The 27,537-nt window shown below is 38.7% G+C and overlaps 1 protein-coding gene and 28 non-coding genes across 29 annotated transcripts in view; all 29 read left to right on the plus strand.

The window, feature by feature from the left end:
• Positions 1–27,537, plus strand: part of zmat4a (zinc finger, matrin-type 4a) — a 125,175-nt gene that overhangs the window by 44,066 nt on the left and 53,572 nt on the right. The window lies entirely within an intron of this gene.
• Positions 593–666, plus strand: trnan-guu (transfer RNA asparagine (anticodon GUU)). The gene has a single exon. It is a non-coding gene; the product is annotated as a tRNA-Asn (tRNA).
• trnan-guu (transfer RNA asparagine (anticodon GUU)) lies at positions 1,328–1,401 on the plus strand. Its single transcript has one exon. It is a non-coding gene; the product is annotated as a tRNA-Asn (tRNA).
• Positions 2,045–2,118, plus strand: trnan-guu (transfer RNA asparagine (anticodon GUU)). Its single transcript has one exon. It is a non-coding gene; the product is annotated as a tRNA-Asn (tRNA).
• On the plus strand, positions 3,183–3,256 carry trnan-guu (transfer RNA asparagine (anticodon GUU)). Its single transcript has one exon. It is a non-coding gene; the product is annotated as a tRNA-Asn (tRNA).
• trnan-guu (transfer RNA asparagine (anticodon GUU)) lies at positions 3,918–3,991 on the plus strand. Its single transcript has one exon. It is a non-coding gene; the product is annotated as a tRNA-Asn (tRNA).
• trnan-guu (transfer RNA asparagine (anticodon GUU)) lies at positions 4,635–4,708 on the plus strand. Its single transcript has one exon. It is a non-coding gene; the product is annotated as a tRNA-Asn (tRNA).
• trnan-guu (transfer RNA asparagine (anticodon GUU)) lies at positions 5,773–5,846 on the plus strand. The gene has a single exon. It is a non-coding gene; the product is annotated as a tRNA-Asn (tRNA).
• trnan-guu (transfer RNA asparagine (anticodon GUU)) lies at positions 6,509–6,582 on the plus strand. The gene has a single exon. It is a non-coding gene; the product is annotated as a tRNA-Asn (tRNA).
• Positions 7,339–7,412, plus strand: trnan-guu (transfer RNA asparagine (anticodon GUU)). Its single transcript has one exon. It is a non-coding gene; the product is annotated as a tRNA-Asn (tRNA).
• trnan-guu (transfer RNA asparagine (anticodon GUU)) lies at positions 8,056–8,129 on the plus strand. The gene has a single exon. It is a non-coding gene; the product is annotated as a tRNA-Asn (tRNA).
• Positions 8,371–8,444, plus strand: trnan-guu (transfer RNA asparagine (anticodon GUU)). Its single transcript has one exon. It is a non-coding gene; the product is annotated as a tRNA-Asn (tRNA).
• On the plus strand, positions 9,490–9,563 carry trnan-guu (transfer RNA asparagine (anticodon GUU)). Its single transcript has one exon. It is a non-coding gene; the product is annotated as a tRNA-Asn (tRNA).
• On the plus strand, positions 10,207–10,280 carry trnan-guu (transfer RNA asparagine (anticodon GUU)). The gene has a single exon. It is a non-coding gene; the product is annotated as a tRNA-Asn (tRNA).
• trnan-guu (transfer RNA asparagine (anticodon GUU)) lies at positions 10,522–10,595 on the plus strand. Its single transcript has one exon. It is a non-coding gene; the product is annotated as a tRNA-Asn (tRNA).
• On the plus strand, positions 11,710–11,783 carry trnan-guu (transfer RNA asparagine (anticodon GUU)). Its single transcript has one exon. It is a non-coding gene; the product is annotated as a tRNA-Asn (tRNA).
• Positions 12,025–12,098, plus strand: trnan-guu (transfer RNA asparagine (anticodon GUU)). Its single transcript has one exon. It is a non-coding gene; the product is annotated as a tRNA-Asn (tRNA).
• trnan-guu (transfer RNA asparagine (anticodon GUU)) lies at positions 12,742–12,815 on the plus strand. Its single transcript has one exon. It is a non-coding gene; the product is annotated as a tRNA-Asn (tRNA).
• On the plus strand, positions 14,462–14,535 carry trnan-guu (transfer RNA asparagine (anticodon GUU)). The gene has a single exon. It is a non-coding gene; the product is annotated as a tRNA-Asn (tRNA).
• Positions 15,197–15,270, plus strand: trnan-guu (transfer RNA asparagine (anticodon GUU)). The gene has a single exon. It is a non-coding gene; the product is annotated as a tRNA-Asn (tRNA).
• Positions 16,027–16,100, plus strand: trnan-guu (transfer RNA asparagine (anticodon GUU)). The gene has a single exon. It is a non-coding gene; the product is annotated as a tRNA-Asn (tRNA).
• Positions 16,934–17,007, plus strand: trnan-guu (transfer RNA asparagine (anticodon GUU)). The gene has a single exon. It is a non-coding gene; the product is annotated as a tRNA-Asn (tRNA).
• On the plus strand, positions 18,148–18,221 carry trnan-guu (transfer RNA asparagine (anticodon GUU)). Its single transcript has one exon. It is a non-coding gene; the product is annotated as a tRNA-Asn (tRNA).
• On the plus strand, positions 19,867–19,940 carry trnan-guu (transfer RNA asparagine (anticodon GUU)). The gene has a single exon. It is a non-coding gene; the product is annotated as a tRNA-Asn (tRNA).
• On the plus strand, positions 20,584–20,657 carry trnan-guu (transfer RNA asparagine (anticodon GUU)). Its single transcript has one exon. It is a non-coding gene; the product is annotated as a tRNA-Asn (tRNA).
• trnan-guu (transfer RNA asparagine (anticodon GUU)) lies at positions 22,159–22,232 on the plus strand. Its single transcript has one exon. It is a non-coding gene; the product is annotated as a tRNA-Asn (tRNA).
• Positions 22,876–22,949, plus strand: trnan-guu (transfer RNA asparagine (anticodon GUU)). Its single transcript has one exon. It is a non-coding gene; the product is annotated as a tRNA-Asn (tRNA).
• trnan-guu (transfer RNA asparagine (anticodon GUU)) lies at positions 24,451–24,524 on the plus strand. Its single transcript has one exon. It is a non-coding gene; the product is annotated as a tRNA-Asn (tRNA).
• Positions 25,165–25,238, plus strand: trnan-guu (transfer RNA asparagine (anticodon GUU)). Its single transcript has one exon. It is a non-coding gene; the product is annotated as a tRNA-Asn (tRNA).

A 27,537-nucleotide genomic window follows, 5' to 3' on the forward strand; every position in this document is an offset into this window, starting at 1 on the left:
TTCACCTTTTTCAAACACAAATCATTGGAAATTTTCTCATCCCACATCGTCTTGAATACTTCTGAACCACCAGCATTCTGATTTGTAAAGAATAATTCATAGCTCTACAACTGACAAGCACTTGAGTGCATCTAATACATATCGTCTTGAATACTTCTGAACCACCAGCATTCTGATTTGGAAAGAATAATTCATAGTTCTACAACTGACAAGCACTCGAGAGCACCTAATACTTATTGTTAAGAAATAGAGGTCTAAATCAAATATAAATGCAAGGGTTTAGTGTCTCTGTGGTGCAATCGGTGAGCGAGTTTGGCTGTTAACTGGTGATTTGAGCCCACCCATGGACGTGTAAAGTCTATAAACATCATTTACAAAGGAATTTTCCCCAACACCGTTTGTTTCACCTTTTTCAAACACAAATCATAGGAAAATTTTCTCATCCCACATCGTCTTGAATACTTCTGAACCACCAGAATTCTGATTTGTAAAGAATAATTCATAGTTCTACAACTGACAAGCACTTGAGTGCATCTAGTACATATTGATGTGTAATAGGGCTCTAAATGAAATCCAAAACAAAGGGCAAAATGTCTCTGTGGCGCAATCGGTCAGCGCGTTCGGCTGTTAACCGGAAGGCTGGTGGTTCGAGCCCACCCAGGGACGTGTAAAGTCTTTAGACATCACATACAAATTAATTTTCGCCAAAGCTGCTTGATGTACATTTGTCAAAGAAAAGTTATTGGAAATTTCCTCATCCCACATCGTCTTGAACACTTTTGAACCACCAGCATTCTCATTTGTAAAGAATAATTCATAGTTCTACAACTGACAAGCACTCAACAGCTTGAAATTGAGGAAATTTCCTCATTCCATATCGTCTTGAATACTCCTGAACCACCAGCATTCTGATTTGTAAAGAATAATTCATAGTTCTACAACTGACAAGCACTCGACAGCACCTAATACTTATTGTTAAGAAATAGAGGTCTAAATCAAATATAAATGCAAGGGTTTAGTGTCTCTGTGGTGCAATCGGTGAGCGAGTTTGGCTGTTAACTGGTGATTTGAGCCCACCCATGGACGTGTAAAGTCTATAAACATCATTTACAAAGGAATTTTCCCCAACACCGTTTGTTTCACCTTTTTCAAACACAAATCATAGGAAATTTCCTCATCCCACATCGTCTTGAATACTTCTGAACCACCAGAATTCTGATTTGTAAAGAATAATTCATAGTTCTACAACTGACAAGCACTTGAGTGCATCTAGTACATATTGATGTGTAATAGGGCTCTAAATGAAATCCAAAACAAAGGGCAAAATGTCTCTGTGGCGCAATCGGTCAGCGCGTTCGGCTGTTAACCGGAAGGCTGGTGGTTCGAGCCCACCCAGGGACGTGTAAATTCTTTAGACATCACATACAAATTAATTTTCGCCAAAGCTGCTTGATGTACATTTGTCAAAGAAAAGTTATTGGAAATTTCCTCATCCCACATCGTCTTGAACACTTCTGAACCACCAGCATTCTGATTTGTAAAGAATAATTCATAGTTCTACAGCTGACAAGCACTTGAGTGCATCTAATACATATCGTCTTGAATACTTCTGAACCACCAGCATTCTGATTTGTAAAGAATAATTCATAGTTCTACAACTGACAAGCACTCGACAGCACCTAATACTTATTGTTAAAAAATAGAGGTCTAAATCAAATATAAATGCAAGGGTTTAGTGTCTCTGTGGCGCAATCGGTGAGCGAGTTTGGCTGTTAACTGGTGGTTTGAGCCCACCCATGGACGTGTAAAGTCTATAAACATCATTTACATAGGAATTCTCCCCAACACCGTTTGTTTCACCTTTTTCAAACACAAATCATAGGAAATTTCCTCATCCCACATCGTCTTGAATACTTCTGAACCACCAGAATTCTGATTTGTAAAGAATAATTCATAGCTCTACAACTGACAAGCACTTGAGTGCATCTAATACATATTGTTGTGTAATAGGGCTCTAAATGAAATCCAAAACCGACGGCAAAATGTCTCTGTGGCGCAATCGGTCAGCGCGTTCGGCTGTTAACCGGAAGGCTGGTGGTTCGAGCCCACCCAGGGACGTGTAAATTCTTTAGACATCACATACAAATTAATTTTCGCCAAAGCTGCTTGATGTACATTTGTCAAAACAAAGTTATTGGAAATTTCCTCATCCCACATCGTCTTGAATACTTCTGAACCACCAGCATTCTGATTTGTAAAGAATAACTGATAGTTCTACAACTGACAAGCACTCAACAGCTTGAAATTGAGGAAAATTTCTCATTCCACATCGTCTTGAATACTTCTGAACCACCAGCATTCTGATTTGTAAAGAATAATTCATAGTTCTACAACTGACAAGCACTCGACAGCACCTAATACTTATTGTTAAGAAATAGAGGTCTAAATCAAATATAAATGCAAGGGTTTAGTGTCTCTGTGGCGCAATCGGTGAGCGAGTTTGGCTGTTAACTGGTGGTTTGAGCCCACCCATGGACGTGTAAAGTCTATAAACATCATTTACAAAGGAATTTTCCCCAACACCGTTTGTTTCACCTTTTTCAAACACAAATCATTGGAAATTTTCTCATCCCACATCGTCTTGAATACTTCTGAACCACCAGCATTCTGATTTGTAAAGAATAATTCATAGCTCTACAACTGACAAGCACTTGAGTGCATCTAATACATATCGTCTTGAATACTTCTGAACCACCAGCATTCTGATTTGGAAAGAATAATTCATAGTTCTACAACTGACAAGCACTCGAGAGCACCTAATACTTATTGTTAAGAAATAGAGGTCTAAATCAAATATAAATGCAAGGGTTTAGTGTCTCTGTGGTGCAATCGGTGAGCGAGTTTGGCTGTTAACTGGTGATTTGAGCCCACCCATGGACGTGTAAAGTCTATAAACATCATTTACAAAGGAATTTTCCCCAACACCGTTTGTTTCACCTTTTTCAAACACAAATCATAGGAAAATTTTCTCATCCCACATCGTCTTGAATACTTCTGAACCACCAGAATTCTGATTTGTAAAGAATAATTCATAGTTCTACAACTGACAAGCACTTGAGTGCATCTAGTACATATTGATGTGTAATAGGGCTCTAAATGAAATCCAAAACAAAGGGCAAAATGTCTCTGTGGCGCAATCGGTCAGCGCGTTCGGCTGTTAACCGGAAGGCTGGTGGTTCGAGCCCACCCAGGGACGTGTAAAGTCTTTAGACATCACATACAAATTAATTTTCGCCAAAGCTGCTTGATGTACATTTGTCAAAGAAAAGTTATTGGAAATTTCCTCATCCCACATCGTCTTGAACACTTTTGAACCACCAGCATTCTCATTTGTAAAGAATAATTCATAGTTCTACAACTGACAAGCACTCAACAGCTTGAAATTGAGGAAATTTCCTCATTCCATATCGTCTTGAATACTCCTGAACCACCAGCATTCTGATTTGTAAAGAATAATTCATAGTTCTACAACTGACAAGCACTCGACAGCACCTAATACTTATTGTTAAGAAATAGAGGTCTAAATCAAATATAAATGCAAGGGTTTAGTGTCTCTGTGGTGCAATCGGTGAGCGAGTTTGGCTGTTAACTGGTGATTTGAGCCCACCCATGGACGTGTAAAGTCTATAAACATCATTTACAAAGGAATTTTCCCCAACACCGTTTGTTTCACCTTTTTCAAACACAAATCATAGGAAATTTCCTCATCCCACATCGTCTTGAATACTTCTGAACCACCAGAATTCTGATTTGTAAAGAATAATTCATAGTTCTACAACTGACAAGCACTTGAGTGCATCTAGTACATATTGATGTGTAATAGGGCTCTAAATGAAATCCAAAACAAAGGGCAAAATGTCTCTGTGGCGCAATCGGTCAGCGCGTTCGGCTGTTAACCGGAAGGCTGGTGGTTCGAGCCCACCCAGGGACGTGTAAATTCTTTAGACATCACATACAAATTAATTTTCGCCAAAGCTGCTTGATGTACATTTGTCAAAGAAAAGTTATTGGAAATTTCCTCATCCCACATCGTCTTGAACACTTCTGAACCACCAGCATTCTGATTTGTAAAGAATAATTCATAGTTCTACAGCTGACAAGCACTTGAGTGCATCTAATACATATCGTCTTGAATACTTCTGAACCACCAGCATTCTGATTTGTAAAGAATAATTCATAGTTCTACAACTGACAAGCACTCGACAGCACCTAATACTTATTGTTAAAAAATAGAGGTCTAAATCAAATATAAATGCAAGGGTTTAGTGTCTCTGTGGCGCAATCGGTGAGCGAGTTTGGCTGTTAACTGGTGGTTTGAGCCCACCCATGGACGTGTAAAGTCTATAAACATCATTTACATAGGAATTCTCCCCAACACCGTTTGTTTCACCTTTTTCAAACACAAATCATAGGAAATTTCCTCATCCCACATCGTCTTGAATACTTCTGAACCACCAGAATTCTGATTTGTAAAGAATAATTCATAGCTCTACAACTGACAAGCACTTGAGTGCATCTAATACATATTGTTGTGTAATAGGGCTCTAAATGAAATCCAAAACCGACGGCAAAATGTCTCTGTGGCGCAATCGGTCAGCGCGTTCGGCTGTTAACCGGAAGGCTGGTGGTTCGAGCCCACCCAGGGACGTGTAAATTCTTTAGACATCACATACAAATTAATTTTCGCCAAAGCTGCTTGATGTACATTTGTCAAAACAAAGTTATTGGAAATTTCCTCATCCCACATCGTCTTGAATACTTCTGAACCACCAGCATTCTGATTTGTAAAGAATAACTGATAGTTCTACAACTGACAAGCACTCAACAGCTTGAAATTGAGGAAAATTTCTCATTCCACATCGTCTTGAATACTTCTGAACCACCAGCATTCTGATTTGTAAAGAATAATTCATAGTTCTACAACTGACAAGCACTCGACAGCACCTAATACTTATTGTTAAGAAATAGAGGTCTAAATCAAATATAAATGCAAGGGTTTAGTGTCTCTGTGGCGCAATCGGTGAGCGAGTTTGGCTGTTAACTGGTGGTTTGAGCCCACCCATGGACGTGTAAAGTCTATAAACATCATTTACAAAGGAATTTTCCCCAACACCGTTTGTTTCACCTTTTTCAAACACAAATCATTGGAAATTTTCTCATCCCACATCGTCTTGAATACTTCTGAACCACCAGCATTCTGATTTGTAAAGAATAATTCATAGCTCTACAACTGACAAGCACTTGAGTGCATCTAATACATATCGTCTTGAATACTTCTGAACCACCAGCATTCTGATTTGGAAAGAATAATTCATAGTTCTACAACTGACAAGCACTCGAGAGCACCTAATACTTATTGTTAAGAAATAGAGGTCTAAATCAAATATAAATGCAAGGGTTTAGTGTCTCTGTGGTGCAATCGGTGAGCGAGTTTGGCTGTTAACTGGTGATTTGAGCCCACCCATGGACGTGTAAAGTCTATAAACATCATTTACAAAGGAATTTTCCCCAACACCGTTTGTTTCACCTTTTTCAAACACAAATCATAGGAAAATTTTCTCATCCCACATCGTCTTGAATACTTCTGAACCACCAGAATTCTGATTTGTAAAGAATAATTCATAGTTCTACAACTGACAAGCACTTGAGTGCATCTAGTACATATTGATGTGTAATAGGGCTCTAAATGAAATCCAAAACAAAGGGCAAAATGTCTCTGTGGCGCAATCGGTCAGCGCGTTCGGCTGTTAACCGGAAGGCTGGTGGTTCGAGCCCACCCAGGGACGTGTAAAGTCTTTAGACATCACATACAAATTAATTTTCGCCAAAGCTGCTTGATGTACATTTGTCAAAGAAAAGTTATTGGAAATTTCCTCATCCCACATCGTCTTGAACACTTTTGAACCACCAGCATTCTCATTTGTAAAGAATAATTCATAGTTCTACAACTGACAAGCACTCAACAGCTTGAAATTGAGGAAATTTCCTCATTCCATATCGTCTTGAATACTCCTGAACCACCAGCATTCTGATTTGTAAAGAATAATTCATAGTTCTACAACTGACAAGCACTCGACAGCACCTAATACTTATTGTTAAGAAATAGAGGTCTAAATCAAATATAAATGCAAGGGTTTAGTGTCTCTGTGGTGCAATCGGTGAGCGAGTTTGGCTGTTAACTGGTGATTTGAGCCCACCCATGGACGTGTAAAGTCTATAAACATCATTTACAAAGGAATTTTCCCCCAACACCGTTTGTTTCACCTTTTTCAAACACAAATCATAGGAAATTTCCTCATCCCACATCGTCTTGAATACTTCTGAACCACCAGAATTCTGATTTGTAAAGAATAATTCATAGTTCTACAACTGACAAGCACTTGAGTGCATCTAGTACATATTGATGTGTAATAGGGCTCTAAATGAAATCCAAAACAAAGGGCAAAATGTCTCTGTGGCGCAATCGGTCAGCGCGTTCGGCTGTTAACCGGAAGGCTGGTGGTTCGAGCCCACCCAGGGACGTGTAAAGTCTTTAGACATCACATACAAATTAATTTTCGCCAAAGCTGCTTGATGTACATTTGTCAAAGAAAAGTTATTGGAAATTTCCTCATCCCACATCGTCTTGAACACTTTTGAACCACCAGCATTCTGATTTGTAAAGAATAATTCATAGTTCTACAACTGACAAGCACTCAACAGCTTGAAATTGAGGAAATTTCCTCATTCCATATCGTCTTGAATACTCCTGAACCACCAGCATTCTGATTTGTAAAGAATAATTCATAGCTCTACAACTGACAAGCACTTGAGTGCATCTAATACATATCGTCTTGAATACTTCTGAACCACCAGCATTCTGATTTGTAAAGAATAATTCATAGTTCTACAACTGACAAGCACTCGAGAGCACCTAATACTTATTGTTAAGAAATAGAGGTCTAAATCAAATATAAATGCAAGGGTTTAGTGTCTCTGTGGTGCAATCGGTGAGCGAGTTTGGCTGTTAACTGGTGATTTGAGCCCACCCATGGACGTGTAAAGTCTATAAACATCATTTACAAAGGAATTTTCCCCAACACCGTTTGTTTCACCTTTTTCAAACACAAATCATAGGAAATTTCCTCATCCCACATCGTCTTGAATACTTCTGAACCACCAGAATTCTGATTTGTAAAGAATAATTCATAGTTCTACAACTGACAAGCACTTGAGTGCATCTAGTACATATTGATGTGTAATAGGGCTCTAAATGAAATCCAAAACAAAGGGCAAAATGTCTCTGTGGCGCAATCGGTCAGCGCGTTCGGCTGTTAACCGGAAGGCTGGTGGTTCGAGCCTACCCAGGGACGTGTAAAGTCTTTAGACATCACATACAAATTAATTTTCGCCAAAGCTGCTTGATGTACATTTGTCAAAGAAAAGTTATTGGAAATTTCCTCATCCCACATCCTCTTGAACACTTCTGAACCACCAGCATTCTCATTTGTAAAGAATAATTCATAGTTCTACAACTGACAAGCACTCGACAGCACCTAATACTTATTGTTAAGAAATAGAGGTCTAAATCAAATATAAATGCAAGGGTTTAGTGTCTCTGTGGCGCAATCGGTGAGCGAGTTTGGCTGTTAACTGGTGGTTTGAGCCCACCCATGGACGTGTAAAGTCTATAAACATCATTTACAAAGAAATTTTCCCCAACACCGGTTGTTTCACCTCTTTCAAACACAAATCATAGGAAATTTCCTCATCCCACATCGTCTTGATTACTTCTGAACCACCAGCATTCTGATTTTTAAAGAATAATTCATAGTTCTACAACTGACAAGCACTTGAGTGCATCTAATACATATCGTCTTGAATACTTCTGAACCACCAGCATTCTGATTTGTAAAGAATAATTCATAGTTCTACAACTGACAAGCACTTGAGTGCATCTAATACATGTTGTTGTGTAATAGGGCTCTAAATGAAATCCAAAACCAAAGGCAAAATGTCTCTGTGGCGCAATCGGTCAGCGCGTTCGGCTGTTAACCGGAAGGCTGGTGGTTCGAGCCCACCCAGGGACGTGTAAATTCTTTAGACATCACATACAAATTAATTTTCGCCAAAGCTGCTTGATGTACATTTGTCAAAGAAAAGTTATTGGAAATTTCCTCATCCCACATCGTCTTGAACACTTCTGAACCACCAGCATTCTGATTTGTAAAGAATAATTCATAGTTCTACAACTGACAAGCACTTGAGTCCATCTAGTACATATTGTTGTGTAATAGGGCTCTAAATGAAATCCAAAACCAAGGGCAAAATGTCTCTGTGGCGCAATCGGTCAGCGCGTTCGGCTGTTAACCGGAAGGCTGGTGGTTCGAGCCCACCCAGGGACGTGTAAATTCTTTAGACATCACATACAAATTAATTTTCGCCAAAGCTGCTTGATGTACATTTGTCAAAGAAAAGTTATTGGAAATTTCCTCATCCCACATCGTCTTGAACACTTCTGAACCACCAGCATTCTGATTTGTAAAGAATAATTCATAGTTCTACAACTGACAAGCACTTGAGTGCATCTAATACATATCGTCTTGAACACTTCTGAACCACCAGCATTCTGATTTGTAAAGAATAATTCATAGTTCTACAACTGACAAGCACTCGAGAGCACCTAATACTTATTGTTAAGAAATAGAGGTCTAAATCAAATATAAATGCAAGGGTTTAGTGTCTCTGTGGTGCAATCGGTGAGCGAGTTTGGCTGTTAACTGGTGATTTGAGCCCACCCATGGACGTGTAAAGTCTATAAACATCATTTACAAAGGAATTTTCCCCAACACCGTTTGTTTCACCTTTTTCAAACACAAATCATTGGAAATTTTCTCATCCCACATCGTCTTGAATACTTCTGAACCACCAGCATTCTGATTTGTAAAGAATAATTCATAGCTCTACAACTGACAAGCACTTGAGTGCATCTAATACATATCGTCTTGAATACTTCTGAACCACCAGCATTCTGATTTGTAAAGAATAATTCATAGTTCTACAACTGACAAGCACTCGAGAGCACCTAATACTTATTGTTAAGAAATAGAGGTCTAAATCAAATATAAATGCAAGGGTTTAGTGTCTCTGTGGTGCAATCGGTGAGCGAGTTTGGCTGTTAACTGGTGATTTGAGCCCACCCATGGACGTGTAAAGTCTATAAACATCATTTACAAAGGAATTTTCCCCAACACCGTTTGTTTCACCTTTTTCAAACACAAATCATAGGAAATTTCCTCATCCCACATCGTCTTGAATACTTCTGAACCACCAGAATTCTGATTTGTAAAGAATAATTCATAGTTCTACAACTGACAAGCACTTGAGTGCATCTAGTACATATTGATGTGTAATAGGGCTCTAAATGAAATCCAAAACAAAGGGCAAAATGTCTCTGTGGCGCAATCGGTCAGCGCGTTCGGCTGTTAACCGGAAGGCTGGTGGTTCGAGCCTACCCAGGGACGTGTAAAGTCTTTAGACATCACATACAAATTAATTTTCGCCAAAGCTGCTTGATGTACATTTGTCAAAGAAAAGTTATTGGAAATTTCCTCATCCCACATCCTCTTGAACACTTCTGAACCACCAGCATTCTCATTTGTAAAGAATAATTCATAGTTCTACAACTGACAAGCACTCGACAGCACCTAATACTTATTGTTAAGAAATAGAGGTCTAAATCAAATATAAATGCAAGGGTTTAGTGTCTCTGTGGCGCAATCGGTGAGCGAGTTTGGCTGTTAACTGGTGGTTTGAGCCCACCCATGGACGTGTAAAGTCTATAAACATCATTTACAAAGAAATTTTCCCCAACACCGGTTGTTTCACCTCTTTCAAACACAAATCATAGGAAATTTCCTCATCCCACATCGTCTTGATTACTTCTGAACCACCAGCATTCTGATTTTTAAAGAATAATTCATAGTTCTACAACTGACAAGCACTTGAGTGCATCTAATACATATCGTCTTGAATACTTCTGAACCACCAGCATTCTGATTTGTAAAGAATAATTCATAGTTCTACAACTGACAAGCACTTGAGTGCATCTAATACATGTTGTTGTGTAATAGGGCTCTAAATGAAATCCAAAACCAAAGGCAAAATGTCTCTGTGGCGCAATCGGTCAGCGCGTTCGGCTGTTAACCGGAAGGCTGGTGGTTCGAGCCCACCCAGGGACGTGTAAATTCTTTAGACATCACATACAAATTAATTTTCGCCAAAGCTGCTTGATGTACATTTGTCAAAGAAAAGTTATTGGAAATTTCCTCATCCCACATCGTCTTGAACACTTCTGAACCACCAGCATTCTGATTTGTAAAGAATAATTCATAGTTCTACAACTGACAAGCACTTGAGTCCATCTAGTACATATTGTTGTGTAATAGGGCTCTAAATGAAATCCAAAACCAAGGGCAAAATGTCTCTGTGGCGCAATCGGTCAGCGCGTTCGGCTGTTAACCGGAAGGCTGGTGGTTCGAGCCCACCCAGGGACGTGTAAATTCTTTAGACATCACATACAAATTAATTTTCGCCAAAGCTGCTTGATGTACATTTGTCAAAGAAAAGTTATTGGAAATTTCCTCATCCCACATCGTCTTGAACACTTCTGAACCACCAGCATTCTGATTTGTAAAGAATAATTCATAGTTCTACAACTGACAAGCACTTGAGTGCATCTAATACATATCGTCTTGAACACTTCTGAACCACCAGCATTCTGATTTGTAAAGAATAATTCATAGTTCTACAACTGACAAGCACTCGAGAGCACCTAATACTTATTGTTAAGAAATAGAGGTCTAAATCAAATATAAATGCAAGGGTTTAGTGTCTCTGTGGTGCAATCGGTGAGCGAGTTTGGCTGTTAACTGGTGATTTGAGCCCACCCATGGACGTGTAAAGTCTATAAACATCATTTACAAAGGAATTTTCCCCAACACCGTTTGTTTCACCTTTTTCAAACACAAATCATTGGAAATTTTCTCATCCCACATCGTCTTGAATACTTCTGAACCACCAGCATTCTGATTTGTAAAGAATAATTCATAGCTCTACAACTGACAAGCACTTGAGTGCATCTAATACATATCGTCTTGAATACTTCTGAACCACCAGCATTCTGATTTGTAAAGAATAATTCATAGTTCTACAACTGACAAGCACTCGAGAGCACCTAATACTTATTGTTAAGAAATAGAGGTCTAAATCAAATATAAATGCAAGGGTTTAGTGTCTCTGTGGTGCAATCGGTGAGCGAGTTTGGCTGTTAACTGGTGATTTGAGCCCACCCATGGACGTGTAAAGTCTATAAACATCATTTACAAAGGAATTTTCCCCAACACCGTTTGTTTCACCTTTTTCAAACACAAATCATAGGAAATTTCCTCATCCCACATCGTCTTGAATACTTCTGAACCACCAGAATTCTGATTTGTAAAGAATAATTCATAGTTCTACAACTGACAAGCACTTGAGTGCATCTAATACATATCGTCTTGAATACTTCTGAACCACCAGCATTCTCATTTGTAAAGAATAATTCATAGTTCTACAAATGACAAGCACTCGACAGCACCTAATACTTATTGTTAAGAAATAGGGCAAAATGTCTCTGTGGCGCAATCGGTCAGCGCGTTCGGCTGTTAACCGGAAGGCTGGTGGTTCGAGCCCACCCAGGGACGTGTAAAGTCTTTAGACATCACATACAAATTAATTTTCGCCAAAGCTGCTTGATGTACATTTGTCAAAGAAAAGTTATTGGAAATTTCCTCATCCCACATCGTCTTGAACACTTCTGAACCACCAGCATTCTCATTTGTAAAGAATAATTCATAGTTCTACAACTGACAAGCACTTGAGTGCATCTAATACATATTGTTGTGTAACAGGGCTCTAAATGAAATCCAAAACCGACAGCAAAATGTCTCTGTGGCGCAATCGGTCAGCGCGTTCGGCTGTTAACCGGAAGGCTGGTGGTTCGAGCCCACCCAGGGACGTGTAAATTCTTTAGACATCACATACAAATTAATTTTCGCCAAAGCTGCTTGATGTACATTTGTCAAAGAAAAGTTATTGGAAATTTCCTCATCCCACATCGTCTTGAACACTTCTGAACCACCAGCATTCTCATTTGTAAAGAATAATTCATAGTTCTACAACTGACAAGCACTCGACAGCACCTAATACTTATTGTTAAAAAATAGAGGTCTAAATCAAATATAAATGCAAGGGTTTAGTGTCTCTGTGGCGCAATCGGTGAGCGAGTTTGGCTGTTAACTGGTGGTTTGAGCCCACCCATGGACGTGTAAAGTCTATAAACATCATTTACATAGGAATTTTCCCCAACACCGTTTGTTTCACCTTTTTCAAACACAAATCATAGGAAATTTCCTCATCCCACATCGTCTTGAATACTTCTGAACCACCAGAATTCTGATTTGTAAAGAATAATTCATAGTTCTACAACTGACAAGCACTTGAGTGCATCTAATACATATCGTCTTGAATACTTCTGAACCACCAGCATTCTCATTTGTAAAGAATAATTCATAGTTCTACAACTGACAAGCACTTGAGTGCATCTAATACATATTGTTGTGTAATAGGGCTCTAAATGAAATCCAAAACCAACGGCAAAATGTCTCTGTGGCGCAATCGGTCAGCGCGTTCGGCTGTTAACCGGAAGGCTGGTGGTTCGAGCCCACCCAGGGACGTGTAAATTCTTTAGACATCACATACAAATTAATTTTCGCCAAAGCTGCTTGATGTACATTTGTCAAAGAAAAGTTATTGGAAATTTCCTCATCCCACATCGTCTTGAACACTTCTGAACCACCAGCATTCTGATTTGTAAAGAATAATTCATAGTTCTACAACTGACAAGCACTTGAGTGCATCTAGTACATATCGTCTTGAACACTTCTGAACCACCAGCATTCTGATTTGTAAAGAATAATTCATAGCTCTACAACTGACAAGAACTTGAGTGCATCTAATACATATCGTCTTGAATACTTCTGAACCACCAGCATTCTGATTTGTAAAGAATAATTCATAGTTCTACAACTGACAAGCACTTGAGTGCATCTAATACATATCGTCTTGAATACTTCTGAACCACCAGCATTCTCATTTGTAAAGAATAATTCATAGTTCTACAACTGACAAGCACTTGAGTGCATCTAATACATATTGTTGTGTAATAGGGCTCTAAATGAAATCCAAAACCAACGGCAAAATGTCTCTGTGGCGCAATCGGTCAATGCGTTCGGCTGTTAACCGGAAGGCTGGTGGTTCGAGCCCACCCAGGGACGTGTAAATTCTTTAGACATCACATACAAATTAATTTTCGCCAAAGCTGCTTGATGTACATTTGTCAAAGAAAAGTTATTGGAAATTTCCTCATCCCACATCGTCTTGAATACTTCTGAACCACCAGCATTCTGATTTGTAAAGAATAATTCATAGTTCTACAGCTGACAAGCACTTGAGTGCATCTAATACATATCGTCTTGAATACTTCTGAACCACCAGCATTCTGATTTGTAAAGAATAATTCATAGTTCTACAACTGACAAGCACTCGAGAGCACCTAATACTTATTGTTAAGAAATAGAGGTCTAAATCAAATATAAATGCAAGGGTTTAGTGTCTCTGTGGTGCAATCGGTGAGCGAGTTTGGCTGTTAACTGGTGATTTGAGCCCACCCATGGACGTGTAAAGTCTATAAACATCATTTACAAAGGAATTTTCCCCAACACCGTTTGTTTCACCTTTTTCAAACACAAATCATTGGAAATTTTCTCATCCCACATCGTCTTGAATACTTCTGAACCACCAGCATTCTGATTTGTAAAGAATAATTCATAGCTCTACAACTGACAAGCACTTGAGTGCATCTAATACATATCGTCTTGAATACTTCTGAACCACCAGCATTCTGATTTGGAAAGAATAATTCATAGTTCTACAACTGACAAGCACTCGAGAGCACCTAATACTTATTGTTAAGAAATAGAGGTCTAAATCAAATATAAATGCAAGGGTTTAGTGTCTCTGTGGTGCAATCGGTGAGCGAGTTTGGCTGTTAACTGGTGATTTGAGCCCACCCATGGACGTGTAAAGTCTATAAACATCATTTACAAAGGAATTTTCCCCAACACCGTTTGTTTCACCTTTTTCAAACACAAATCATAGGAAAATTTTCTCATCCCACATCGTCTTGAATACTTCTGAACCACCAGAATTCTGATTTGTAAAGAATAATTCATAGTTCTACAACTGACAAGCACTTGAGTGCATCTAGTACATATTGATGTGTAATAGGGCTCTAAATGAAATCCAAAACAAAGGGCAAAATGTCTCTGTGGCGCAATCGGTCAGCGCGTTCGGCTGTTAACCGGAAGGCTGGTGGTTCGAGCCCACCCAGGGACGTGTAAAGTCTTTAGACATCACATACAAATTAATTTTCGCCAAAGCTGCTTGATGTACATTTGTCAAAGAAAAGTTATTGGAAATTTCCTCATCCCACATCGTCTTGAACACTTTTGAACCACCAGCATTCTCATTTGTAAAGAATAATTCATAGTTCTACAACTGACAAGCACTCAACAGCTTGAAATTGAGGAAATTTCCTCATTCCATATCGTCTTGAATACTCCTGAACCACCAGCATTCTGATTTGTAAAGAATAATTCATAGTTCTACAACTGACAAGCACTCGACAGCACCTAATACTTATTGTTAAGAAATAGAGGTCTAAATCAAATATAAATGCAAGGGTTTAGTGTCTCTGTGGTGCAATCGGTGAGCGAGTTTGGCTGTTAACTGGTGATTTGAGCCCACCCATGGACGTGTAAAGTCTATAAACATCATTTACAAAGGAATTTTCCCCAACACCGTTTGTTTCACCTTTTTCAAACACAAATCATAGGAAATTTCCTCATCCCACATCGTCTTGAATACTTCTGAACCACCAGAATTCTGATTTGTAAAGAATAATTCATAGTTCTACAACTGACAAGCACTTGAGTGCATCTAGTACATATTGATGTGTAATAGGGCTCTAAATGAAATCCAAAACAAAGGGCAAAATGTCTCTGTGGCGCAATCGGTCAGCGCGTTCGGCTGTTAACCGGAAGGCTGGTGGTTCGAGCCCACCCAGGGACGTGTAAAGTCTTTAGACATCACATACAAATTAATTTTCGCCAAAGCTGCTTGATGTACATTTGTCAAAGAAAAGTTATTGGAAATTTCCTCATCCCACATCGTCTTGAACACTTTTGAACCACCAGCATTCTGATTTGTAAAGAATAATTCATAGTTCTACAACTGACAAGCACTCAACAGCTTGAAATTGAGGAAATTTCCTCATTCCATATCGTCTTGAATACTCCTGAACCACCAGCATTCTGATTTGTAAAGAATAATTCATAGCTCTACAACTGACAAGCACTTGAGTGCATCTAATACATATCGTCTTGAATACTTCTGAACCACCAGCATTCTGATTTGTAAAGAATAATTCATAGTTCTACAACTGACAAGCACTCGAGAGCACCTAATACTTATTGTTAAGAAATAGAGGTCTAAATCAAATATAAATGCAAGGGTTTAGTGTCTCTGTGGTGCAATCGGTGAGCGAGTTTGGCTGTTAACTGGTGATTTGAGCCCACCCATGGACGTGTAAAGTCTATAAACATCATTTACAAAGGAATTTTCCCCAACACCGTTTGTTTCACCTTTTTCAAACACAAATCATAGGAAATTTCCTCATCCCACATCGTCTTGAATACTTCTGAACCACCAGAATTCTGATTTGTAAAGAATAATTCATAGTTCTACAACTGACAAGCACTTGAGTGCATCTAGTACATATTGATGTGTAATAGGGCTCTAAATGAAATCCAAAACAAAGGGCAAAATGTCTCTGTGGCGCAATCGGTCAGCGCGTTCGGCTGTTAACCGGAAGGCTGGTGGTTCGAGCCTACCCAGGGACGTGTAAAGTCTTTAGACATCACATACAAATTAATTTTCGCCAAAGCTGCTTGATGTACATTTGTCAAAGAAAAGTTATTGGAAATTTCCTCATCCCACATCCTCTTGAACACTTCTGAACCACCAGCATTCTCATTTGTAAAGAATAATTCATAGTTCTACAACTGACAAGCACTCGACAGCACCTAATACTTATTGTTAAGAAATAGAGGTCTAAATCAAATATAAATGCAAGGGTTTAGTGTCTCTGTGGCGCAATCGGTGAGCGAGTTTGGCTGTTAACTGGTGGTTTGAGCCCACCCATGGACGTGTAAAGTCTATAAACATCATTTACATAGGAATTTTCCCCAACACCGTTTGTTTCACCTTTTTCAAACACAAATCATAGGAAATTTCCTCATCCCACATCGTCTTGAACACTTCTGAACCACCAGCATTCTCATTTGTAAAGAATAATTCATAGTTCTACAACTGACAAGCACTTGAGTGCATCTAGTACATATCGTCTTGAACACTTCTGAACCACCAGCATTCTGATTTGTAAAGAATAATTCATAGCTCTACAACTGACAAGAACTTGAGTGCATCTAATACATATCGTCTTGAATACTTCTGAACCACCAGCATTCTGATTTGTAAAGAATAATTCATAGTTCTACAACTGACAAGCACTTGAGTGCATCTAATACATATCGTCTTGAATACTTCTGAACCACCAGCATTCTCATTTGTAAAGAATAATTCATAGTTCTACAACTGACAAGCACTTGAGTGCATCTAATACATATTGTTGTGTAATAGGGCTCTAAATGAAATCCAAAACCAACGGCAAAATGTCTCTGTGGCGCAATCGGTCAACGCGTTCGGCTGTTAACCGGAAGGCTGGTGGTTCGAGCCCACCCAGGGACGTGTAAATTCTTTAGACATCACATACAAATTAATTTTCGCCAAAGCTGCTTGATGTACATTTGTCAAAGAAAAGTTATTGGAAATTTCCTCATCCCACATCGTCTTGAACACTTCTGAACCACCAGCATTCTGATTTGTAAAGAATAATTCATAGTTCTACAGCTGACAAGCACTTGAGTGCATCTAATACATATCGTCTTGAATACTTCTGAACCACCAGCATTCTGATTTGTAAAGAATAATTCATAGTTCTACAACTGACAAGCACTCGAGAGCACCTAATACTTATTGTTAAGAAATAGAGGTCTAAATCAAATATAAATGCAAGGGTTTAGTGTCTCTGTGGTGCAATCGGTGAGCGAGTTTGGCTGTTAACTGGTGATTTGAGCCCACCCATGGACGTGTAAAGTCTATAAACATCATTTACAAAGGAATTTTCCCCAACACCGTTTGTTTCACCTTTTTCAAACACAAATCATTGGAAATTTTCTCATCCCACATCGTCTTGAATACTTCTGAACCACCAGCATTCTGATTTGTAAAGAATAATTCATAGCTCTACAACTGACAAGCACTTGAGTGCATCTAATACATATCGTCTTGAATACTTCTGAACCACCAGCATTCTGATTTGTAAAGAATAATTCATAGTTCTACAACTGACAAGCACTCGAGAGCACCTAATACTTATTGTTAAGAAATAGAGGTATAAATCAAATATAAATGCAAGGGTTTAGTGTCTCTGTGGTGCAATCGGTGAGCGAGTTTGGCTGTTAACTGGTGATTTGAGCCCACCCATGGACGTGTAAAGTCTATAAACATCATTTACAAAGGAATTTTCCCCAACACCGTTTGTTTCACCTTTTTCAAACACAAATCATAGGAAATTTCCTCATCCCACATCGTCTTGAATACTTCTGAACCACCAGAATTCTGATTTGTAAAGAATAATTCATAGTTCTACAACTGACAAGCACTTGAGTGCATCTAATACATATCGTCTTGAATACTTCTGAACCACCAGCATTCTCATTTGTAAAGAATAATTCATAGTTCTACAACTGACAAGCACTTGAGTGCATCTAATACATATTGTTGTGTAATAGGGCTCTAAATGAAATCCAAAACCAACGGCAAAATGTCTCTGTGGCGCAATCGGTCAGCGCGTTCGGCTGTTAACCGGAAGGCTGGTGGTTCGAGCCCACCCAGGGACGTGTAAATTCTTTAGACATCACATACAAATTAATTTTCGCCAAAGCTGCTTGATGTACATTTGTCAAAGAAAAGTTATTGGAAATTTCCTCATCCCACATCGTCTTGAACACTTCTGAACCACCAGCATTCTGATTTGTAAAGAATAATTCATAGTTCTACAACTGACAAGCACTTGAGTGCATCTAATACATATCGTCTTGAACACTTCTGAACCACCAGCATTCTGATTTGTAAAGAATAATTCATAGTTCTACAACTGACAAGCACTCGACAGCACCTAATACTTATTGTTAAAAAATAGAGGTCTAAATCAAATATAAATGCAAGGGTTTAGTGTCTCTGTGGCGCAATCGGTGAGCGAGTTTGGCTGTTAACTGGTGGTTTGAGCCCACCCATGGACGTGTAAAGTCTATAAACATCATTTACATAGGAATTCTCCCCAACACCGTTTGTTTCACCTTTTTCAAACACAAATCATAGGAAATTTCCTCATCCCACATCGTCTTGAATACTTCTGAACCACCAGAATTCTGATTTGTAAAGAATAATTCATAGCTCTACAACTGACAAGCACTCGAGAGCACCTAATACTTATTGTTAAGAAATAGAGGTCTAAATCAAATATAAATGCAAGGGTTTAGTGTCTCTGTGGTGCAATCGGTGAGCGAGTTTGGCTGTTAACTGGTGATTTGAGCCCACCCATGGACGTGTAAAGTCTATAAACATCATTTACAAAGGAATTTTCCCCAACACCGTTTGTTTCACCTTTTTCAAACACAAATCATAGGAAATTTCCTCATCCCACATCGTCTTGAATACTTCTGAACCACCAGAATTCTGATTTGTAAAGAATAATTCATAGTTCTACAACTGACAAGCACTTGAGTGCATCTAATACATATCGTCTTGAATACTTCTGAACCACCAGCATTCTCATTTGTAAAGAATAATTCATAGTTCTACAACTGACAAGCACTTGAGTGCATCTAATACATATTGTTGTGTAATAGGGCTCTAAATGAAATCCAAAACCAACGGCAAAATGTCTCTGTGGCGCAATCGGTCAGCGCGTTCGGCTGTTAATCGGAAGGCTGGTGGTTCGAGCCCACCAAGGGACATGTAAATTCTTTAGACATCACATACAAATTAATTTTCGCCAAAGCTGCTTGATGTACATTTGTCAAAGAAAAGTTATTGGAAATTTCCTCATCCCACATCGTCTTGAACACTTCTGAACCACCAGCATTCTGATTTGTAAAGAATAATTCATAGTTCTACAACTGACAAGCACTTGAGTGCATCTAGTACATATCGTCTTGAACACTTCTGAACCACCAGCATTCTGATTTGTAAAGAATAATTCATAGCTCTACAACTGACAAGAACTTGAGTGCATCTAATACATATCGTCTTGAATACTTCTGAACCACCAGCATTCTGATTTGTAAAGAATAATTCATAGTTCTACAACTGACAAGCACTTGAGTGCATCTAATACATATCGTCTTGAATACTTCTGAACCACCAGCATTCTCATTTGTAAAGAATAATTCATAGTTCTACAACTGACAAGCACTTGAGTGCATCTAATACATATTGTTGTGTAATAGGGCTCTAAATGAAATCCAAAACCAACGGCAAAATGTCTCTGTGGCGCAATCGGTCAGCGCGTTCGGCTGTTAACCGGAAGGCTGGTGGTTCGAGCCCACCCAGGGACGTGTAAATTCTTTAGACATCACATACAAATTAATTTTCGCCAAAGCTGCTTGATGTACATTTGTCAAAGAAAAGTTATTGGAAATTTCCTCATCCCACATCGTCTTGAACACTTCTGAACCACCAGCATTCTGATTTGTAAAGAATAATTCATAGTTCTACAGCTGACAAGCACTTGAGTGCATCTAATACATATCGTTTTGAATACTTCTGAACCACCAGCATTCTGATTTGTAAAGAATAATTCATAGTTCTACAACTGACAAGCACTCGACAGCACCTAATACTTATTGTTAAAAAATAGAGGTCTAAATGAAATATAAATGCAAGGGTTTAGTGTCTCTGTGGCGCAATCGGTGAGCGAGTTTGGCTGTTAACTGGTGGTTTGAGCCCACCCATGGACGTGTAAAGTCTATAAACATCATTTACATAGGAATTCTCCCCAACACCGTTTGTTTCACCTTTTTCAAACACAAATCATAGTAAATTTCCTCATCCCACATCGTCTTGAATACTTCTGAACCACCAGAATTCTGATTTGTAAAGAATAATTCATAGCTCTACAACTGACAAGCACTTGAGTGCATCTAGTACATATTGTTGTGTAATAGGGCTCTAAATGAAATCCAAAACCAAGGGCAAAATGTCTCTGTGGCGCAATCGGTCAGCGCGTTCGGCTGTTAACCGGAAGGCTGGTGGTTCAAGCCCACCCAGGGACGTGTAAATTCTTTAGACATCACATACAAATTAATTTTCGCCAAAGCTGCTTGATGTACATTTGTCAAAGAAAAGTTATTGGAAATTTCCTCATCCCACATCGTCTTGAACACTTCTGAACCACCAGCATTCTGATTTGTAAAGAATAATTCATAGTTCTACAACTGACAAGCACTCAACAGCTTGAAGTTGAGAAAATTTTCCCATTCCACATCGTCTTGAATACTTCTATTTCTTGAAATTGAGGAAATTTTCTCACTCCACATCGTCTTGAATACTGAACCACCAGCATTCTGATTTGTAAAGAATAATTCATAGTTCTACAACTGACAAGCACTTGAGTGCATCTAATACATATCGTCTTGAATACTTCTGAACCACCAGCATTCTGATTTGTAAAGAATAATTCATAGTTCTACAACTGACAAGCACTCGAGAGCACCTAATACTTATTGTTAAGAAATAGAGGTCTAAATCAAATATAAATGCAAGGGTTTAGTGTCTCTGTGGTGCAATCGGTGAGCGAGTTTGGCTGTTAACTGGTGATTTGAGCCCACCCATGGACGTGTAAAGTCTATAAACATCATTTACAAAGGAATTTTCCCCAACACCGTTTGTTTTCACCTTTTTCAAACACAAATCATTGGAAATTTTCTCATCCCACATCGTCTTGAATACTTCTGAACCACCAGCATTCTGATTTGTAAAGAATAATTCATAGCTCTACAACTGACAAGCACTTGAGTGCATCTAATACATATCGTCTTGAATACTTCTGAACCACCAGCATTCTCATTTGTAAAGAATAATTCATAGTTCTACAAATGACAAGCACTTGAGTGCATCTAATACATATTGTTGTGTAATAGGGCTCTAAATGAAATCCAAAACCAACGGCAAAATGTCTCTGTGGCGCAATCGGTCAGCGCGTTCGGCTGTTAATCGGAAGGCTGGTGGTTCGAGCCCACCAAGGGACATGTAAATTCTTTAGACATCACATACAAATTAATTTTCGCCAAAGCTGCTTGATGTACATTTGTCAAAGAAAAGTTATTGGAAATTTCCTCATCCCACATCGTCTTGAACACTTCTGAACCACCAGCATTCTGATTTGTAAAGAATAATTCATAGTTCTACAACTGACAAGCACTTGAGTGCATCTAGTACATATCGTCTTGAACACTTCTGAACCACCAGCATTCTGATTTGTAAAGAATAATTCATAGCTCTACAACTGACAAGAACTTGAGTGCATCTAATACATATCGTCTTGAATACTTCTGAACCACCAGCATTCTGATTTGTAAAGAATAATTCATAGTTCTACAACTGACAAGCACTTGAGTGCATCTAATACATATCGTCTTGAATACTTCTGAACCACCAGCATTCTCATTTGTAAAGAATAATTCATAGTTCTACAACTGACAAGCACTTGAGTGCATCTAATACATATTGTTGTGTAATAGGGCTCTAAATGAAATCCAAAACCAACGGCAAAATGTCTCTGTGGCGCAATCGGTCAGCGCGTTCGGCTGTTAACCGGAAGGCTGGTGGTTCGAGCCCACCCAGGGACGTGTAAATTCTTTAGACATCACATACAAATTAATTTTCGCCAAAGCTGCTTGATGTACATTTGTCAAAGAAAAGTTATTGGAAATTTCCTCATCCCACATCGTCTTGAACACTTCTGAACCACCAGCATTCTGATTTGTAAAGAATAATTCATAGTTCTACAGCTGACAAGCACTTGAGTGCATCTAATACATATCGTTTTGAATACTTCTGAACCACCAGCATTCTGATTTGTAAAGAATAATTCATAGTTCTACAACTGACAAGCACTCGACAGCACCTAATACTTATTGTTAAAAAATAGAGGTCTAAATGAAATATAAATGCAAGGGTTTAGTGTCTCTGTGGCGCAATCAGTGAGCGAGTTTGGCTGTTAACTGGTGGTTTGAGCCCACCCATGGACGTGTAAAGTCTATAAACATCATTTACATAGGAATTCTCCCCAACACCGTTTGTTTCACCTTTTTCAAACACAAATCATAGTAAATTTCCTCATCCCACATCGTCTTGAATACTTCTGAACCACCAGAATTCTGATTTGTAAAGAATAATTCATAGCTCTACAACTGACAAGCACTTGAGTGCATCTAGTACATATTGTTGTGTAATAGGGCTCTAAATGAAATCCAAAACCAAGGGCAAAATGTCTCTGTGGCGCAATCGGTCAGCGCGTTCGGCTGTTAACCGGAAGGCTGGTGGTTCAAGCCCACCCAGGGACGTGTAAATTCTTTAGACATCACATACAAATTAATTTTCGCCAAAGCTGCTTGATGTACATTTGTCAAAGAAAAGTTATTGGAAATTTCCTCATCCCACATCGTCTTGAACACTTCTGAACCACCAGCATTCTGATTTGTAAAGAATAATTCATAGTTCTACAACTGACAAGCACTCAACAGCTTGAAGTTGAGAAAATTTTCCCATTCCACATCGTCTTGAATACTTCTATTTCTTGAAATTGAGGAAATTTTCTCACTCCACATCGTCTTGAATACTGAACCACCAGCATTCTGATTTGTAAAGAATAATTCATAGTTCTACAACTGACAAGCACTTGAGTGCATCTAATACATATCGTCTTGAATACTTCTGAACCACCAGCATTCTGATTTGTAAAGAATAATTCATAGTTCTACAACTGACAAGCACTCGAGAGCACCTAATACTTATTGTTAAGAAATAGAGGTCTAAATCAAATATAAATGCAAGGGTTTAGTGTCTCTGTGGTGCAATCGGTGAGCGAGTTTGGCTGTTAACTGGTGATTTGAGCCCACCCATGGACGTGTAAAGTCTATAAACATCATTTACAAAGGAATTTTCCCCAACACCGTTTGTTTCACCTTTTTTCAAACACAAATCATTGGAAATTTTCTCATCCCACATCGTCTTGAATACTTCTGAACCACCAGCATTCTGATTTGTAAAGAATAATTCATAGCTCTACAACTGACAAGCACTTGAGTGCATCTAATACATATCGTCTTGAATACTTCTGAACCACCAGCATTCTCATTTGTAAAGAATAATTCATAGTTCTACAAATGACAAGCACTTGAGTGCATCTAATACATATTGTTGTGTAATAGGGCTCTAAATGAAATCCAAAACCAACGGCAAAATGTCTCTGTGGCGCAATCGGTCAGCGCGTTCGGCTGTTAATCGGAAGGCTGGTGGTTCGAGCCCACCAAGGGACATGTAAATTCTTTAGACATCACATACAAATTAATTTTCGCCAAAGCTGCTTGATGTACATTTGTCAAAGAAAAGTTATTGGAAATTTCCTCATCCCACATCGTCTTGAACACTTCTGAACCACCAGCATTCTGATTTGTAAAGAATAATTCATAGTTCTACAACTGACAAGCACTTGAGTGCATCTAGTACATATCGTCTTGAACACTTCTGAACCACCAGCATTCTGATTTGTAAAGAATAATTCATAGCTCTACAACTGACAAGAACTTGAGTGCATCTAATACATATCGTCTTGAATACTTCTGAACCACCAGCATTCTGATTTGTAAAGAATAATTCATAGTTCTACAACTGACAAGCACTTGAGTGCATCTAATACATATCGTCTTGAATACTTCTGAACCACCAGCATTCTGATTTGTAAAGAATAATTCATAGTTCTACAGCTGACAAGCACTTGAGTGCATCTAATACATATTGTTGTGTAATAGGGCTCTAAATGAAATCCAAAACCAAGGGCAAAATGTCTCTGTGGCGCAATCGGTCAGCGCGTTCGGCTGTTAACCGGAAGGCTGGTGGTTCGAGCCCACCCAGGGACGTGTAAATTCTTTAGACATCACATACAAATTAATTTTCGCCAAAGCTGCTTGATGTACATTTGTCAAAGAAAGTTATTGGAAATTTCCTCATCCCACATCGTCTTGAACACTTCTGAACCACCAGCATTCTGATTTGTAAAGAATAATTCATAGTTCTACAACTGACAAGCACTTGAGTGCATCTAATACATATCGTTTTGAATACTTCTGAACCACCAGCATTCTGATTTGTAAAGAATAATTCATAGTTCTACAACTGACAAGCACTCGACAGCACCTAATACTTATTGTTAAAAAATAGAGGTCTAAATGAAATATAAATGCAAGGGTTTAGTGTCTCTGTGGCGCAATCAGTGAGCGAGTTTGGCTGTTAACTGGTGGTTTGAGCCCACCCATGGACGTGTAAAGTCTATAAACATCATTTACATAGGAATTCTCCCCAACACCGTTTGTTTCACCTTTTTCAAACACAATCATAGTAATTTCCTCATCCCACATCGTCTTGAATACTTCTGAACCACCAGAATTCTGATTTGTAAAGAATAATTCATAGCTCTACAACTGACAAGCACTTGAGTGCATCTAGTACATATTGTTGTGTATTAGGGCTCTAAATGAAATCCAAAACCAAGGGCAAAATGTCTCTGTGGCGCAATCGGTCAGCGCGTTCGGCTGTTAACCGGAAGGCTGGTGGTTCAAGCCCACCCAGGGACGTGTAAATTCTTTAGACATCACATACAAATTAATTTTCGCCAAAGCTGCTTGATGTACATTTGTCAAAGAAAAGTTATTGGAAATTTCCTCATCCCACATCGTCTTGAACACTTCTGAACCACCAGCATTCTGATTTGTAAAGAATAATTCATAGTTCTACAACTGACAAGCACTCAACAGCTTGAAGTTGAGAAAAATTTTCCCATTCCACATCGTCTTGAATACTTCTATTTCTTGAAATTGAGGAAATTTTCTCACTCCACATCGTCTTGAATACTGAACCACCGCATTCTGATTTGTAAAGAATAATTCATAGTTCTACAACTGACAAGCACTTGAGTGCATCTAATACAATATCGTCTTGAATACTTCTGAACCACCAGCATTCTGATTTTGTAAAGAATAATTCATAGTTCTACAACTGACAAGCACTCGAGAGCACCTAATACTTATTGTTAAGAAATAGAGGTCTAAATCAAATATAAATGCAAGGGTTTAGTGTCTCTGTGGTGCAATCGGTGAGCGAGTTTGGCTGTTAACTGGTGATTTGAGCCCACCCATGGACGTGTAAAAGTCTATAAACATCATTTACAAAGGAATTTTCCCCAACAACCGTTTGTTTCAACCTTTTTCAAACACAAATCATTGGAAATTTTCTCATCCCACATCGTCTTGAATACTTCTGAACCACCAGCATTCTGATTTGTAAAGAATAATTCATAGCTCTACAACTGACAAGCACTTGAGTGCATCTAATACATATCGTCTTGAATACTTCTGAACCACCAGCATTCTCATTTGTAAAGAATAATTCATAGTTCTACAAATGACAAGCACTCGACAGCACCTAATACTTATTGTTAAGAAATAGAGGTCTAAATCAAATATAAATGCAAGGGTTTAGTGTCTCTGTGGCGCAATCGGTGAGCGAGTTTGGCTGTTAACTGGTGGTTTGAGCCCACCCATGGACGTGTAAAGTCTATAAACATCATTTACATAGGAATTCTCCCCAACACCGTTTGTTTCACCTTTTTCAAACACAAATCATAGGAAATTTCCTCATCCCACATCGTCTTGAATACTTCTGAACCACCAGAATTCTGATTTGTAAAGAATAATTCATAGTTCTACAACTGACAAGCACTTGAGTGCATCTAATACATATCGTCTTGAATACTTCTGAACCACCAGCATTCTGATTTGTAAAGAATAATTCATAGTTCTACAACTGACAAGCACTTGAGTGCATCTAATACATATTGTTGTGTAATAGGGCTCTAAATGAAATCCAAAACCAAGGGCAAAATGTCTCTGTGGTGCAATCGGTCAGCGCGTTCGGCTGTTAACTTGAAGGCTGGTGGTTCGAGCCCACCCAGGGACGTGTAAATTCTTTAGACATCACATACAAATTAATTTTCGCCAAAGCTGCTTGATGTACATTTGTCAAAGAAAAGTTATTGGAAATTTCCTCATCCCACATCGTCTTGAACACTTCTGAACCACCAGCATTCTGATTTGTAAAGAATAATTCATAGTTCTACAACTGACAAGCACTTGAGTGCATCTAATACATATCGTCTTGAATACTTCTGAACCACCAGCATTCTGATTTGTAAAGAATAATTCATAGTTCTACAACTGACAAGCACTCGAGAGCACCTAATACTTATTGTTAAGAAATAGAGGTCTAAATCAAATATAAATGCAAGGGTTTACTGTCTCTGTGGTGCAATCGGTGAGCGAGTTTGGCTGTTAACTGGTGATTTGAGCCCACCCATGGACGTGTAAAGTCTATAAACATCATTTACAAAGGAATCTTCCCCAACACCGTTTGTTTCACCTTTTTCAAACACAAATCATAGGAAATTTCCTCATCCCACATCGTCTTGAATACTTCTGGAACCACCAGAATTCTGATTTGTAAAGAATAATTCATAGTTCTACAACTGACAAGCACTTGAGTGCATCTAGTACATATTGATGTGTAATAGGGCTCTAAATGAAATCCAAACCAAGGGCAAAATGTCTCTGTGGTGCAATCGGTCAGCGCGTTCGGCTGTTAACTGGAAGGCTGGTGGTTCGAGCCCACCTAGGGACGTGTAAATTCTTTAGACATCACATACAAATTAATTTTCGCCAAAGCTGCTTGATGTACATTTGTCAAGAAAAGTTTTTGGAAATTTCCTCATCCCACATCGTCTTGAACACTTCTGAACCACCAGCATTCTGATTTGTAAAGAATAATTCATAGTTCTACAACTGACAAGCACTTGAGTGCATCTAATACATATCGTCTTGA

This window comes from Betta splendens, chromosome 9 (genome assembly GCF_900634795.4).
Source record: "Betta splendens chromosome 9, fBetSpl5.4, whole genome shotgun sequence".
NCBI lineage: Eukaryota > Metazoa > Chordata > Actinopteri > Anabantiformes > Osphronemidae > Betta > Betta splendens.